Consider the following 15,977-nt stretch of genomic DNA (forward strand, 5'->3'; position numbering starts at 1 on the left):
CTTGATGTGTTTTTCTGTGAAACACTATAGACAGATAGTGCCAACGGGCTTTCAAATGAACTTGTTGAATCTTTTTTTTTTTTTAAAGAAAGATGCTGAAGAAACAAGTGATGTGTTTAAACATTCTTACTAAAGTTTACATTTTGTCATTCAGAGGGACATAGATTGTTTAAACAGTGTCACTAACATTCCAATGTACCGACATTAAATAGCTGCCTTGGTTCCTTCTTTCTATTGCTTTTTTTGGTTATCTTACTTCATTATTGGGGGCAGGAGTGGAGTAAAAGTATAAGGATGTTCTGTTCTATTTAAATCTTTGTATCCTTTGTCTTTGTTATTTTTCTTCTATCTATGTCCTTTATCTTTATCTTTAGATTGTATCATCTTGTTATTTCTCTTTATTTCTCTGTATTCTTGTTCTTATTTTATTTTGATTATTTTTTAATTTTTAAGAAAAATTGCTGTATTTGCTTTGGATAATTTGGAAAAAAAAAACAATTTCCTGAAGGAGACCTCCTGAGGGATCAATAAAGTTCTACCTCCCCTAACCTAACCTATTATTTTATTCTGTACCGACACCACAAAAAATCATATGCTGTGTTTAATAATAATAATATAATATATATGTATATATATATATATATATATATATAATATAATAATAAATGCTCAATAAAGAATTTCTGATTACATTTTTTTTTTTAAACATGTTTTATTATGTTAAGGTATTCACAATAAAGATGAAACATAGTGGGGAGTAAATGAGTTTTGTAATTTAAAAAAGGTGAGATATTTTTATCCACTTCTGTAATCTATTATATGTTCTATCTATTCAATTATATATAAACAGTAATTATTATTTTTTTACTCTTCGAATTAACCTTTATTATGAGTATTATTTAAGCAGGTTCACTTATATTCTTAATGTTGAATTTCCCAACTTTGATGATTGTTGTAATAGCGTTATTTTTGTTTTCATATTTTTTGTTTTTTAACGCCCAACTTAACGTCATCATACAATGAAGTTTAGTGAAAGAAGATCAGCGGGGGGGAGGGACGGGTGAGAACATCAAGGGTCGGGGGGAGGGGGTGAGTGTAAAGTGGGCGGAGCCATGCCTGACGAGCAGCCAGTCTGACAGCAGCATCTCGCCCCGTCACCCAGCGACGATCGGCGGCCACCGTCAGCTCCTCGTAACGGTCCACGGAGAGTTTGTTACTTGACCCACTTCCACGGAAGTTCCCGCTTCTTTTTGGGGTGGAAGTCTCGCCACTGAGGACCGGGCGGAGCGGAGGGACACCCGACACCAGGGGGAGGATCTTTGACGTCCGCTGAGGATGAAGTGTGAGAGAGTAAGCAAACTGAGATGATGTTGGAGCTGAAATACTTTTTTAAAAGTCTCATTGTGCGATGAAACAACTTGTGTTTGACGTCACTAAACCAAAGAAAAGTATCTGTAATAACGAGTGTTGCGTCCCTTTTCTCACGCTATTTCATAATTTAGTGGATTTAAAACTGTGTTGACCTGGAAATTATATTTAAAAATAGTTTTGTTTATTAACTCTTATCAAGTGAAGACATCTAAAGTATGTGGCTGGATACTGTTTGGATAGAACTTTTCCTAATTAAGGGACATGTTTCTCATTTACGATCAAGTTAAGGAAAGAATGTGATGTTCATTTTCATAAGGTTTATAGTTGCAGTGCAGTATGGAAGTAGTTAGCAGGGTTGTTGTTGTTGTTTTTATTTTTATAAAAGACGTCTGAAATCATTTTAAAACCCAGGATGTTTGATGTTTTTTTTTGTTTAAAGAGAAACCTTTACATTTTAGTCAATGTCCAGTTTTGCAATGTGTCCGGCTTGTTTGTTTAAGTAAATATTGTGGGATATTCCTAATGGCAGCATCAGCTTTGCCCATTTGTAATCCCAAATGATGGCAGGAAGTTGTGTTATTTGCGCTCCCAAAATTGTTACATAACTTGGGATAAGAAGTATTTTCCATAACACATTCAAATATCTAGTGTGGAAGCTATTTTAAAGTAAGTAAGTAAGTAAGTCACAAAGCGCTTAAATAATCAAAACAATACTCAATAAAATATATACTTAAAAGGTCAAGATAAAGAGGTTAAAGTACATTACGGGAGTCAAAATTAGTTTATGTAATAGTTAATTGATGTGAACCGGAGAGCAGGTAAAGCTTGTCAGCTGATCCACAGAACCGTGAGGAGATCCAAACACCTGAGCACCTGGTGTCACAGCCAGTAATGTTCAGGTCATGCAAAACCGTCCAGGACGTGGAAACTGAATATTTACATACATTAACATTGTCACTGATTAATAAAAAACATGATGATAGAAGTTGTTGTTTTTTACATTTTTAACTGGTATTCAAGGCTTGTCCTCAAATAATAGTTATGTTCTAGCTTCAGGGTTGTGTTGAGATGTTTCTGGTTTATCTCTTTAAGAAACAGCTTTCTGAACTCCTCTTAGTACCATCAATACACTGAGGACTCTGGTCTTTATAACTCCCTTTGAACAGTGTTAAGGAGTCAAGGAGCATTGCAGAATTTTGTCAACACTGCAAAAATCAGAGCAGAAGCCCAGTTAGTTCTGCTCCAACTTTGCCTTAAAGGAAGATGATTCTCGCTTGGTTAATTCGACCATGGGCAACAGTTTGGTAATCTGGCTGCACAAACATAATGTGTGTGACCTGATTTCTTCTCTTTTTTTTCTCCTGCAGTTGGCTTCTGCCAGCGTAACAGAGAGTTGACTCAGTAATCTATAGACTTGTGGGGGAAATATATTAATCGTACAAATGGGGATAAATTACCCGTGCAGACAGTTATTGAGACGTGAGGCACGATCATCCGCTGTGGGAGGTTTGGGTTATCAAAATGTCTTGTAATTGGTAGTAATGAATAACTAGAGTACAACGCTGTGTGTTGTCTTGTTATCTGCTAAATTAATTGTCTTCAGTCAATATAAGCACACAGTCTCTGTTCCAATACATTAATCACAATCATCTTACTGCGGCAGTCTCGCCTCCGTCTCCCTCAAATGTTTATCACTTTTATTCTAATTGGAATTTGATGTTCCTTCCTCGCGTTTCAGGGATGCGTTGACATGATGTGGCAGGATCGTAATTACACAAATCTGTTTACAATATTGAGACAGTTTGGGTTCATGTTTTTTGGATCGTTTTTTTTTTAAAAGGAAACGTATATACGAGTATATATGAGTCACTTTATGCTTTGTGTGTCATTTAATGAGCTCTTGAACATGTAAAACTGCTTTGAATTCCTTTAAAAAGCCTTAAACGAATTGAATTACATCACCCATGTTTCAATGAAATCTATTTTAAACATTAAACACATTTTGTTTTTCGTATTTTCTTAAAGAACAAATTAATTCTAATGGGATTTTTGTTCATCTTGTTTAAACTTAAAATAATAATGTATTCCCATGCAACACAGCACCCATTACACTAATGGTTATTACAAAGACAATGTTAAAATGAGTTACATTATAGACAGTAGATTAAAAACACTTACAGGAGCCAAGGTCTCAAACAGACAAGATTCATTTTTAATTCAGCGTGACATTACCACCCCGTAACACGTATTAAAGATGAGGATTTGCAAATATAAAGTAGAGAATATCAAGAATATCAAGTAGAGATATAAGTTAAAGAAATTTTAATGTGAATTTTTTACATGTTTGTTTACTTTTTAGCAACACTTGTGATTCTGAGTTGATATTTACCGCCAATACATTTATATACAATGTCTCCAATGAATTTAAGCTGAAGGTAATTCAAGGTAGCTAAATTATTTCCTGCTTGACGTGGGAAACAAACAAAAATGTCTGGTAGTTGATAGTTTTTAAATGCAAAAGTTTTGTAGACATGAATAAGCATGAGCGGTATATCATGCCTAGTAGAAGTTTATTCCAACAAGTCCTCATATTAAAAGATTAGACCATCTTAAAGGAAATGGTTGAATCAAATGAAAGGTGTTGAGAACATATTGAATTCTTCCAATGCAAATGCTTGACCCAGAGTAAACACAAGGGATACCACAAACACATTTGTTTTCAGGCCTCTGTGTCACCCTGACCCCGAGATAACAAGGGTTCAACGTGCAAACTTTTTTTTAAAAAGCCAAGTTCAACGCAATAATGTGTTCATTGTCCACAAGGAATCTTGGAGTCCATTGTTCGTCCCCTGTGGCCAACTATTTTCAGATCCAAAATTGAACAGGATATCCTTTTTGGTGGGGGGTGGGGGGGTGACCCACAGTTGTAAAGCCTAGACAGCTGGTCCGTTGATCACAGAGCCAACACTCACACATGATATTGTTGTGGGAATCTTTTCATCGTGAGATAACTACCACCTCATAAATGAAAAAGAGAGTTAAAAAAAAACATCAACAACTTCCCTGGCACCGACTCACGTGCTGATTAAATGCTCCACTGGCTGCCAATCTCTTCTGAAATGATTCCTCTTTACTGGTCGGTCGTAAAAGGACAATGAAGGCCAGCTATCTTTTCAAATGAGTTCTTGGCTGCAGGTCTGGACGGGCCTTTGTTTAGGAGGAAAGCGAGGAAGTCATCTCATTAGAAATGCATTAGACGGAGTGAAGAGTGGTTTTTAAACAAGGACGAGTTCCTCCGTCTTCCCTGTTAACCTCCAGGAGAACAGCTTGCGTACTGCAATATAACAACTGACTCAGGTGATATCAGAGCCTGCCAACTCAAAGTCTATTTGGGTTGGGAAGTGCTGGATGTTGGCAACGTTTCTTAAGTGTAGAAAGAATTCCTATGAGTTTAGATTCAACCTGAGCATGTAACACTTTACTTGTATATGCCCTAGAAATATTTGTTTTCTTTCAAGTTTGTTACTTATTAAACCTGTCCTGATTTTATGATTCACAATTTCTACAGTGACCGTCCTGAAGTTGTGTGTGCGTGTTTTGTTTGCTAGCAAACTAAGTCAAAAACTGATAAAATGTTTTGATAAAAAATAAAGTTTAATGTTGTCCATCTGGATCTCAGAAGGTTTTGAAGGATGTGTCATTCACTTGTATGCTACTGTTTGCACTCTAAGCTTTAATTTAGCAAAAGCAGAAGGATTGGATTTTTTTTTTTTTTTTTTAAACTGCTTGCTTTAACTGTTTTGGTTCCTGATATTCTATCGATTTTTCTTTGTCTTTTTTTGCAATGGGCTAAAATAGTTTTTCGTATTCTCCTTGGCGGAGGCATGTACTGAATCCGTGCTTTTCTGAGTTTGTATTTTCTGGGTTTTGTGTGGGGATATTTCTGGAATTCAATTTCACTTCAGTCCATCTTTCTGGCTTTTCTTCTTTCCTAAATAGAAGTGTGTTTTTATGCTTATTTACTGCAGGTGATTTAACGAATTTAAAGTAAAAACTAGCAACACATTATCTCAGCACCAGCATATTTTATTGAACATACTGAATTTATTTTAAAAAATACTTGAAATGTCCAATGAAATTACAAACCTATACTTTCCAATATGGAACAGAGGATATTTAAGACAGTGAAATGTAAGTATTTATCAAAAAGCTGAAGCTTGTCTAAAAATATCATGGAAAAGTATCAAGTTTGGAAATCAATCGTTTCTTTTCTATGACAGCTGGTCATTGATGTTGGTTTTTAAATGCAAAGTGTAAATTACACCAGTTTTGTAGAACATCGACACCAGAAATAAGCATCATAGAAATCTAATGGCTAGTTTATTCCATAAAATCCCAAGATGTAAGCGAAACACTTTGTTGTGAGCACCAGCATTCATGAATACAATATTTACTAAACATAAAAAATCTTGTTCAAATTCCACTGAACCTGCAGGATCTTATCACTTCGGCACGTCAGGGCCACAGAGCGACCTAAATTTCACACACAGTCTGGGACTGTGAACTGCTATGAGAGTGCCACTGTTGCATTGCATTATGGGACATCTTAAAGAACACTGTGTCGTCGATAGCGCTTGAGTGGATCACTTTACCTTTGCGTACTGACAAGATCGACTCAGAGAAGGTAATCGTGTTAAGCTCACCACAGGTAAAACTATGTGACGTAGGTGTTAAGTGCTGCCAAGCGGGTCAGCCTACATGTGTATCAACGCTGGTGCTGATCTCTGTGTGTCTCTTCAGGGCCGCCTGAGGGGATGGAAGGGAAGCTGGGCCAGCTGGGATCCTCTCTCTCCTCACGTCTAACCTGATCCTGGCAAGCATGGATCAAGAAGAAGTGCGCACGGGTCTGTCCGTGTGGGCCATCATCGCCATCGTGTGCAACTCGGTCGTCGGCGTGCTCATCCTCATTCTGTTTGTCATCCTCTACAAGGCCTGCAAGGTGCCTTCACGGCCAGAGAAGGGAATCGTTTTCCCTCCGCAGCCGGACTTTAAGAGCAAGGGGAAGAAGTATCTATTGACTGAGGCGTGATGATAATGGAATAATGGCGAGCGGCCGTGCATCGGCAGCATTAAGTGCATCTCAGAGTGGGAAGACTGTTAAGAGTTGCAGCCGGACCTGCAAAAAAAAAAAAACAAGCCGGTGCAATCCTCTTATCTCTGCTGCGCGTCGCAGGAACGCTCCATCTGTTACTCTGTTTGCTTACTCCGCACAGATCGTCCATGATATCCTCTTCCACTCAACCACCACTCATCTCACGCGGAGGAGCGAGAGCTGGTGATCTAGGATCCAATAAACTGGATACGCTGCTGATGTGATCGAAGCCAAATAACAGTGCGGTGAGATTGAAGGGTTGAAAGTCCGGCCCGGTCCGTTATTGACAGACAAAGATCACCGCCTCTGACACCCTTGATTAAAGTGTGTTACGACCACTGGCTCTGTTGACCGACACTTGTGTGGGTTCAGGCCAGATCTAGAGGAAGTCAAAGGTCCAGGCAACGAGGGAGTTTGGCATCGAAACTCTTGCTAAATGATCCGAGTCAATCGTTTTTTTGACCCGTGTTCACTCCAGTCAGCTGTGTGAAACCACAGAACACGCTGAACTGGAGAGATGCCCTCGGTGTTATTGTGTATCTCGACTCTTTTACTCTTTAAACATCGGTTTGAAAAACACTGTGAAAATGTCTACATGAACATAACTCATCCTTGGAGGGTTTTTTTAAAGGTATAATTTTGCGTGTCTCTAATAAGATGGAATAAAATTTTCATGCTCCTGTGAATGTGAACTGTTGAACTTCAGACATGTCTTCCTAAACACGCATCCTGTGGCTTATCTGCTGTTCCCAGATGACAGCTTCATGAATTAAATTCAGGGCGCACCGACTTTGTGTTGTTTAAAGTCGCCTAATGGCACAAGACAAACCAACGACAAAGCAATATTAGCTTTCTTATATGTAGGTTAACCAGAGGGATTCTTAGGTCTGAGATGTTTTTGGTTTTCTTGCTAAATTTGTCAAATAAAACTCAAGACAAACTCATTAGACTGGCTCAGAATGGTAAAAAGGAATTTGGGTATTATTTCTAACATGCTTTAAGCTTGTAACTTAAAGGGCTTTGCCTATTGGCTCAGCTCTCTTTTCGCCAGACTGGGGAAAGGACTAATACCCCAAAAAATACAGTGATTTAAGAAAAGAGCATTCCAGGGATCCTGACAAGTCCCTTTGAGGTAATTGTTACCAGGCCACAATTAAAGAAAATAATTCTCATTAAATTTTGAAGAAATATATTTTTTCTGAAGTAAACATTAACCTGTGTCGTCAAGATACTTGCTTGATTCAAGTTTACTCAAAAATGAAAAACTGTAAAGTAGTGAATATCAGTGAGACACAAACTTTATATCACACTCTATATATTAGTAACCAGTTCAGAGCTCCCACCATTATTATTACGTCATAATGCACTCTGAAATCTCGGCGAATGAGAGGTTACCAGAGCAGACGGGGGAAAACTTAATGAATTAATACATTTAAAACATGGTCATGATGAGGGCCTTACTGCATCTTGGAGAAGAAGACTTGAGCATTTGACTGTGAGTCAGTCAGGAAAGTTGGGTTTTCTCATTTACTGTACATGAAGCTAAATATGCTAAAGTTATTATTTCATTTAAACTGTTTTTTAACTTTTTAATGTTCAAATCTCATGTTGTTTTTTTATAGTTACTTCAATGTTTTTGAGGGGAGGACAAACACCCTTAAACAAAAACCCTATAGTTACTGTATATTTGGAGACTAAGATATGATTAATATAAATAAATGAAAAATAAAATAGGGGTTTCTGCACGATCACAAGGGTCGCAAGTGGGCCCTGGGTCGCACTTGGCCAAGGTGTGCTTTAATACCAGTAATAATACTGACCAATACTTTTCAATCTTCTTCTTCAGAAGTGCTGTCAGAGGTCTTAAATGCTACGTTGCACTGAGGTTTATAAAGCGTGTACTATGTATCAACATCTCATCTATTAATTTAATTTAAAAAATAAAGCAGAATAAAATCCAGACAAGCAACAATGGCCTTTCTGTGATGCACTAATCCTTCCAAAGTAAAAACAGGTGAACAACATTTTTCAATATTTAATGCAGCTTGTGTTGGTTTTATAACTGACATTTGGAGCTCAGATGTGTTGCAGGCAAAATAGTTTTGTGTAGCTGAAGCAGGAGCAACAGTAACAGGAACGATTGAAAGTGTAAAATATTGATCAAATCAGACTCAAATCAGATATACCGTTAACTTCTTAAGGTTACTTAACACATTCATCTCAATTTAAAGTGAGATTTAAAACTGGTTTTACTAGTGGATTAAATTAAAAAATCCAAAACATGTTTGCAATTCTCAGACTCCTAAATCAAGTGTTGTATTCAATTCAACTCAATATATTGTTATTGTCAAATCATAACACAGTTGTCCGAAGACTTTACATTTTAAATAACACTGTAGAAGAGAAGAGGAAAAACATGTCCCAGCTAATCACGATCAGCGACAATGGGGAAGAAAAAATTCCTTTCTACAGGCAGAAAACTTGTGCAGGACAAGACTCAGTGTGACCTGATGAGAGCAAGAAGGTCTCTTGGTAAGAGAACCATTCAGTGTTTAAAGTGAGTAAAACTGAAAGAGAGATAAACAGCTGTGTTGCATTCAAATACACTCTGCTTTTAGGTAACAAATAATTCATTTAAGTGTCAAAGATAATGAAAATCTTGTTTCTTCCATTTTGCTATGTTTAGCTGGCTATTTATTTTTTATATTCTTTTTCTTATTGCATCCCTTTTTCATTGGACTCTTAGGGTGCCTTCATAGGTTCTCATTCTTTCTAGAAAGATATTTCACCCCTCATCCGAGAGCCTTCATCAGTTCCAAATGAGCTGGAGTTAGGAGCCGGCATATATCCTGCTAGTTACAGAAATAGGGAACTATAGGGAGGAGTTGAAATCAATGTGATGGTCTCAGAAACCTGTCAGTGATAGGCTAGTGTGGGTTGTAGGGACAAATCAGGGTGCTAGGCCTTGTGTAGCGTCATTGACTCTCAATGTCCAGCGAGGTGCGACAATCCCATGATCCCAGTTGTGGATTTTTGGGGACTTTCCTTGGGTGATAACTCAGCACTGCATTGTAGGTGGCTGAAAGGGTAAGTCCTGAGACCCCCCGACTCTGTAGAGAGGATATTCCGGCTTAGTATAGATGGCTTCTTTAACTCCTCTCTAGCCAGCACCTGTACATTGGTGTCCTTTAAGATGAATGGCCAAGTCCTGACTAGAGGAAGTGACTGTGATGCGACATACGCTTGTGAGGGATGTTAGTTTCAAAGGGTCCAGAGAAACCTTGTTGTACTGGACTATACAGCACACCTCAGTGGGCGGTGTGAGTCAACGACCCTCACCAGGCCTATCACCCTAATGGGTTTCTACGACCTTCACCAGGACTATCGACCTCATGGGTTTCAGCCTACACAGGGATTCCAGCGCCTCCCTATGGTTCTCTTGTTCTTCCCCTAGCAGGATATATATAACTCCTGCTCATTTGGAACTGATGAAGCGTCTCGGATTAGATGTGAAACATCTTCCTAGAACTCTACACAGACCAGCTGACTTGCTCTGGAACTACGGATGACTCTAACGGTGACGCAGATCAGAAAATTGATTTCTTCCTTAAACAGGGAGAACAGTTTCCGCATGCTAAACATGGACTTTATAAAGTGCAACCATTAACTAAAGAAAGGGAAAAACAAAGGCTTTAGATCAGAATCAATATCTGCTCGGTGTTGGTATCAGTCATAACCAAGGTTCTAACATCAGACATTGCTAGTTTAAGAGTCTATCATGATCAGTGATTTAGCCAAATTCTAGATAGAGAAAATGTATTCTCTATATAAAGTACAAAAAAAATATGTTAATGGAAATTCATTAACAGCTTGACTGTTACGACCCTATGTTGCATCGTCGGATGCAACCGCCAATTCCCATTCATAGTCTCACTATGTTGTCTACACTTATCCTACACAAGCCTGGCTGCACATTCCTATATGATCCGACACATATGGCGTTTGTTAGGAATGAAGTTGCAGAGAAGGAAACATTTCGGTCTGTTGGTTTTCTTCCCACGATGACAGGATTCATCACAGACAGGGAACCACGTAACGTTGTTTGTTCTCACCGACGGTGTGAATGAACACATGAGCGTTGCGGCACTTGCGAGACAGATGGTTCAGGCCTCGGGTGAGTTGCTGATCGGAGACAGCTCATCAGGAAAAAGGCGGCTTCACAGCTGCCTCGTGTTTATTTTCTAACTTGGATTTCACTCGGTGTCACTCTATCCCAAACTGTCAACTAAACTCTTTCCGACTCCCCTGATTATCGCCCGTCCACTGAACCGTCCTGGTCCTGGTTGTCAAAAGGGAGATCGAGCCGTAGAGCCGGAAAAAAAATCCTACATAAGCAGGAATCTGATTGGCTGTCTGTCAATAGCATTGATCGCACAAACTCTGGAGAGTCTTAACACCTTGTGTTTGGTTTACTTCATCCAGCTTGGATTAGACACAGCCTCCGACCTCAACATCAGTCACTTCCTTTTGTCCCCCGGATGCAATTTCCTGTGTTGTCCAGCGGTGGCAGCGCTTCCGTCTTTCAGCTCAACGCGCCGTTATATAATAATAACACACATGTAACAGCGAGATTACTAATAAACACCGCGGGAACTGTAATCTGTGTCCATCTGTGCTACTGGAGGGATTACATAACCCACAGCGATTGATTCACATTGTGTGTTTGTGCGAGCTTAGTGTGTGTCCTGCATCATAGGAACAAGAGGAGCAAATATATTCGCCACAGTTGAGTGCGTGGTCAAAATATAAGCGTGGGAGCTTATCCATATGTGAATGCCACGCAATATGAAATGTCATATTGTCACCCATGCGACAGAGCGCCGGTTGAATACAGAGACGTGTGTTGGCCAGCTAGCAAATAAAAGAAATGATTAGTTCTCTGTGTGGACGATTTGTTCAAAATCCACCTCGCATTGTGGATAAAGTTGATTTATATTGTATATATTTACTGCCATCTCTTGTTCAAATGTAGTAAAATGTAAAAAAAAAAAATCCCTCTGGTTAACCTAAATATAAGAAAAAAAAAGTAAATTAATATGACTGTGTGACTCATTGCAGGACTTTCTTAATCGGATGTAGAAAAGTCTAAAAAAAAAGCAACAAAAAACCTTAACAATATTACAGAAGTTGAATTGTAAACATTTTTTTTCAATTCTTTCCCGTCGATAAAATTGAATGAAAATTGAAAGACAATTGTTGAAATTGTTTGAATATAGTTTATAATCAATAAAAAATGTATCAATAATTGAATAATATGCTATGAAATAATAACTTTTTGTAAATTATCATTATTTCATAATTGTATACGACTAGCGTTTGTATCCTAAACTACACCGAAACTATTTTTTTCCAATCATTTTTGCATCCCTCATTGAACACAATGTGGCCCTTTAAGAAATCAAATGACCCACCCATGCACTAAACAATTATCAGAAATTTTAGATATTTTAACGTCATTTTTTGGTTTCGTGCAGAGGTTCATTGAAGTATTTTAATACGTTTAATCATTAACTTGATTATTAGAGAAGAGCAGGTGTGTGAGGCAGGGGTTCGGCCGAGACTACAAATAGCCCCGAGAATTGGAACGGGTCTGATGTAGAGGTTTTTATCTTTCACCTGGTGTACACCTCATAAAGGGAAAAGGGAGCGGTAATTAATCAAATGGCCACAAGGGGCTTCAATGGAGAGTCAATATGTTGATATGTTTTTAAGCTAAATAGCTTCCTTGGGGGTCTACAGGATTACTTCTCCTTCCCAACCACTATTTCCTCAATGCAAAACATTTATTCATCCTCCTTCCTTCATTTTTCTCATCTTGGACATTTAGGAATTAATGTTCCAACGTCTGCTTGTGGGGAAATATATTTTAAACGCTGACGTTAAAACACTGCATATGGCGAGGTGGACGAAGGCTCTACCAGATTGTCTTTAACTATATAAATGAAACGAATGATGTATTTTTATGAAAACATTGGCAGAAGAAAAAAATAAAAGACTTTTCATGTTTTTAAATGAAGCAAAACTACCTGAATATATTGTGTATCTGAAGGTCGTGAGCATGAAGAAGTTGAAATCACACTTCAAGCTACAAAGTAACTGAATATATTCATATAATCTTTATTTTCATGTTGAATTTTTTAAATCATATGAACAGGAACATCATACCATGAACTCACCAGACTGATAACAATGAATGACGAAACAATTAAAATAATGATTGAAAGTTTAACAGTAATGTTAAATATTACAGAGCGCTGTCACAATCAAAATGCATTGTGGGAAATCATGAGGTTTTTTTTAGCAACCATTTAGTTAAATATTGAAAAATAAAATACATTTTAAAGTTATTTAGACATATGAACACGCAAATTGATTTTGTTTTCGTTTTTTTATCTTTTTGCATTTAAGCTCACATAATATTTTGACTTTTATCTAATTTTCAATAAACCATGCTGTTCTTGCTTGTTCTTGTTCTTAGATAAGATGATCTTTACAGTCTATTAATAAAAAATTGTAGTTGTGGTCGGTTGTTGTTTTCAAGTCCTCTTTAAAAAAGCGACTGACACCACAACCATCCAGAGAGACTCACACTAAGGTCACTAATGAGATCAGCTCAAAACTGAAAAAACAAACAGCAACACACTCCGGCAACAGCCTCTGACAGCTTGAAGGGCCTTCGGCTATGTTCAAACAGCAGTTTGAGCAAATAATTTGCCGTGGAATTGGAACAAATTTGAGGGGTAAAAAAAACAAACAAAAAACTAAGTGCTGAACATTTGCATGGAGGTATAAAGATTGGAGCAGAAACAGAAAAAAAAATGTTTTGAGTCCAACGTGGAACAGTTTTCCTCATTTACATAGTCTTACAACAGAAAAAACAATCTCAGAAATGGGAGTAATATCCAACAGGTACGACAGATTGCGGCGCACAGCAGTTAGTGTGGCAGCATCACATCAGAACGGTGCCAGGTTCGAATCCAGCTCGAGGCAACTCGGGCTCTGGTGAGAAGTTTGTACGTTCGATCTTGAATGCATGTCTAGATATGCCATGACTGGACATGTGTTTTGCTAGCATACATTTTCTTGATGTTGACCGACACTTTGCGGACTCTCCACACACATCCACGGTAGGCGATATATCGTGACATTCTTTTCCACGATACTGTATTGATATTCGACATAAAATAGTGTACTTTTTTCATTGCAAATATTCACTGTGTTTCTTTATTTTTGTGTAGCAATTAAACTTCCTGCCACTAGACGCCAGTAGTCATTCTGTCCTCCACAGAAAAATTAACATTCAAATCCAGTAAGATCCTACCGTTGACTGAGGACAAGAGGATACAGTCGACTCGAGCCGCCTTTGATGTTTGCATATATTTTGGTTTCAAAACAAATGAAGACAGTTAAAACTTCATCAAGAGTCATATGGTCTGTAAATACTTGTAACAAGTATCTGGACAGTATCGCAATATACTGATTGTTGCCCCTGTACCGTGATACGTATCCTGGCATGGGATTCCTTACAATACACAGCCCTATTCTAGGGTAGTCGGAAAATTCTACGTGCGGACACGTCCACCACAGCATCCAGAGCAGAACTGTCAGTACTTCACACCTACTGAGAACCAAAACTAACTCATTTTTCAACCCCAATACACACAATTGACTAATGCAGAGATGTTCCATGTTTCCATTAGGTGTTCATTCTTCGGGTGTCAGATCACAGTCAAGTTCAAAGATGCTCATTGTTCAGAGTCGTTTTCTTTTCAGAAATTAAGCAGAGGTTGATGCTTTTCTATGAATAATTAATGACAGAATTCTAATCAGTCTCAATCACATCCGAGCTCCTGCCGAGTCGCCATCACTCCAAAACTCTCATTAAATAGAGTTCAACAATAGAACAGCTTAAATGTGTCAAATGTACATGAGCTATATATATTTTTACATTTTTCACAACTCTGGATTAAGTTTGTTGTTTTTTTTTTAATACATTTTTAATGATTCCTTTTTTTGTTGAAGTCCCGCCTCGGTTGTCGATGACGCTTTTTTGACATTAACAAAATGACCCTTTTCTATTTTTGAGTTGCAATAAAAAAAAGTTTGCTGAAAGCTTGCACTGCAGCAGATAATTTTTAGAATCCCTTATATAATAGCTTTTTAGCAGCAACTGATTACATTTTTCTCTGTCTCACAGGATACAGATAAATACTGTTGAAACACATACAATTTATTTGAATTAACATGGATTCTGCTTATGTGAATCACTTTTGTTTTAACATGTATTTACATCTTCTAGACTTGAATGAAAATAAATCATTTTTTGTATTGTTTGTTTTGCTCTTGTTTTAAAGTGTATTTTAAATGAAATACATCCTTCTTATAGCAAATATTTTCCAGACGAATGTAGAAAGCCTTTTGTGGAAATTAACTTTAAGAGGATTGTGAGATGAATAGATTTGTTGATCCAGAATGTAGATGATAATTTGGAAGATTCTTGGCTTATTGTGTCCTTAACAGCTGAAGTAGTTCTAATACAAGTTGAACAAGTTACAAGTAGTTAAAACAGCCATCGATGCTTCTGTGTTTGGTAAAAGAAGTGTTTCAAACTTAAGTTATACATGTCTGCAGATGTATCACTTACGTGCTTGAGTCGCCTCCACTTCTGCAGGGCTATACTGCCACCTACTGGACACTAACGCTCATGCGTCAACGTCCAACATTTGGAGTCTGCAGCTGCTGCTCCAGGACTGCCAGAACCACTCCTTTAAGACCAGAGTAGAAATCTGCTGCCATCTGCTGGAAAAAGGATGACAGTTCATTAGTGACGTATTAAATGTCGTCACGTTTTATAATCCGATATTAAAATTAGTCTTCAAATTCAGGAAAATTAACTGCGGTGTTACGTATACGAAGAACATTCAAGTAATTTAAGACTCTTTCAATGACAAAACGAAACTCCGAGCTAGATTGACAATGACAAGTCCATCTATAATATTTGAAATTAATTTTGAATTAAACCCACTAAAAACCATTAGGTTCTTACACTTAAATGATCAATATTAGTTATTACTGAATTGATACTATTTTAGGTCAAATTCACAGTTACCATGCCTTCAATTGTAACAATGTTATTTTTATTTATTTTTTTGTAACTAAAGACAATAGGATTATAAACAATATCCTTTTGGAATACATTGATTCATGGCACGTAGCTCTACATTCGAAACCATATTTAATACGGATAAAAGTTAATATGGTTATAATAATTTCTGCAACAGTTCTGCAACACAAATCATATTTTTATATTCAATACTGTATATTGGTTGTAATTAATTTCCATTCTTAATTTATTTGATGCATCCAGTTAATACTTTTTTGTATTGTGTGCATT

This window comes from Callionymus lyra, chromosome 1 (assembly GCF_982586985.1).
Source record: "Callionymus lyra chromosome 1, fCalLyr1.hap1.1, whole genome shotgun sequence".
Taxonomy (NCBI): Eukaryota; Metazoa; Chordata; class Actinopteri; order Syngnathiformes; family Callionymidae; genus Callionymus; species Callionymus lyra.